Genomic DNA, 2,500 nt, shown 5'->3' with positions numbered 1-2,500 from the left:
ACTAGCTGTGGTATCATCAAACTAGCTGTGGTATCGTCAGCCCAAACTAGCTGTGGTATCGTCAAACTAGTTGTGGTATCGTTAAACTAACCCGTGGTATCGTCAAACTAGCTATGGTATCGTCAAACTACTGTGATATCGTTAAAATAGCTGTGGTATCGTCAAACTAGCTGTGGTATCGTTAAACTAGCTGTGGTATCGTTAAACTAGCTGTGGTATCGTTAAACTAGCTGTGGTATCGTTAAACTAGCTGTGGTATCGTCAAACTAGCTGTGGTATCGTTAAACTAGCTGTGGTATCGTTAAACTAGCTGTGGTATCATCAAACTAGCTGTGGTATCGTCAAACTAGCTGTGATATCGTTAAATTAGCTGTGGTATCGTCAAACTAGCAGAGGTATCGTCAGCCCAAACTAGCTGTGGTATCGTTAAACTACTGTGATATCGTTAAATTAGCTGTGGTATCGTTAAACTAGCTGTGGCATCGTTAAACTAGCTGTGGTATCGTCAAACTAGCTGTGGTATCATCAAACTAGCTGTGGTATCGTTAAACAAGCTGTGGTATCGTCAAACTACTGTGATATCGTTAAATTAGCTGTGATATCGTTAAACTAGCTGTGGTATCGTCAAACTAGCTGTGGTATCGTCAAACTACTGTGATATCGTTAAATCAGCTGTAGTATCGTTAAACTAGCTGTGGTATCGTTAAACTAGCTGTGGTATCGTCAAACTAGCTGTGGTGTTGTCAAACTACTGTGATATCGTTAAACTAGCTGTAGTATCGTTAAACTAGCTATGGTATCGTTAAACTAGCTGTGGTATCGTCAAACTAGCTGTGGTGTTGTCAAACTACTGTGATATCGTTAAATTAGCTGTGGTATCGTTAAACTAGCTGTGGTATCGTCAAACTAGCTTTGGTATCATCAAACTAGCTGTGGTATCGTTAAACTAGCAGTGGTATCGTTAAACTAGCTGTGGTATCATCAAACTAGCTGTGGTATCATCAAACTAGCTGTGGTATCGTCAGCCCAAACTAGCTGTGGTATCGTCAAACTAGTTGTGGTATCGTTAAACTAACCCGTGGTATCGTCAAACTAGCTATGGTATCGTCAAACTACTGTGATATCGTTAAAATAGCTGTGGTATCGTCAAACTAGCTGTGGTATCGTTAAACTAGCTGTGGTATCGTTAAACTAGCTGTGGTATCGTTAAACTAGCTGTGGTATCGTTAAACTAGCTGTGGTATCGTCAAACTAGCTGTGGTATCGTTAAACTAGCTGTGGTATCGTTAAACTAGCTGTGGTATCATCAAACTAGCTGTGGTATCGTCAAACTAGCTGTGATATCGTTAAATTAGCTGTGGTATCGTCAAACTAGCAGAGGTATCGTCAGCCCAAACTAGCTGTGGTATCGTTAAACTACTGTGATATCGTTAAATTAGCTGTGGTATCGTTAAACTAGCTGTGGCATCGTTAAACTAGCTGTGGTATCGTCAAACTAGCTGTGGTATCATCAAACTAGCTGTGGTATCGTCAAACTAGCTGTGGTGTTGTCAAACTACTGTGATATCGTTAAACTAGCTGTGGTATCGTTAAACTAGCTATGGTATCGTTAAACTAGCTGTGGTATCGTCAAACTAGCTGTGGTGTTGTCAAACTACTGTGATATCGTTAAATTAGCTGTGGTATCGTTAAACTAGCTGTGGTATCGTCAAACTAGCTGTGGTATCATCAAACTAGCTGTGGTATCGTTAAACTAGCAGTGGTATCGTTAAACTAGCTGTGGTATCATCAAACTAGCTGTGGTATCATCAAACTAGCTGTGGTATCGTCAGCCCAAACTAGCTGTGGTATCGTCAAACTAGTTGTGGTATCGTTAAACTAACCCGTGGTATCGTCAAACTAGCTATGGTATCGTCAAACTACTGTGGTATCGTCAAACTAGCTGTGGTATCGTTAAACTAGCTGTGGTATCGTTAAACTAGCTGTGGTATCGTTAAACTAGCTGTGGTATCGTTAAACTAGCTGTGGTATCGTCAAACTAGCTGTGGTATCGTCAGTGATCCACCAAGTTAACAAGCAATTGAACAACCTTCAGTTTGTTTACAAGATCTGTCTGCTACGCAAAGGCGTAGCGAGGGCGGGGCGAGGGTGCGGGCCGCAATGAGTGACACCATTTAGGAGGGTGACACCAAGGCCAAAAAAATGCCAAATTTTCAGAAGAAAATTAGTCATTATTAATTGATGTCAATATTACTAGATCTATGTTCAAGTTGGGGAAAAAAACAACAGCAGCGTTTTGGTAATAAGCTTGTACGTAATAGTACACTAACAAGGAGAAAGTCAGTGAAAAACGGGGGTCGCTATAGTATGATATATTTAATACCTTTACTAGAATTAAAAAATCGACCCACATTTTTTCTTTTTACTTATTAAATAGTAAATCTTTATTATATAGCAGCAGTGAGCTGTATGGACGGTCGACTAGCTGTACATGGACGGT

Source organism: Physella acuta, unplaced genomic scaffold, assembly GCF_028476545.2.
Source record: "Physella acuta isolate Inbredline_101_S28 unplaced genomic scaffold, ASM2847654v3 ptg000405l, whole genome shotgun sequence".
NCBI classification, from domain to species: domain Eukaryota; kingdom Metazoa; phylum Mollusca; class Gastropoda; family Physidae; genus Physella; species Physella acuta.
This window is presented reverse-complemented; position numbering follows the sequence as displayed.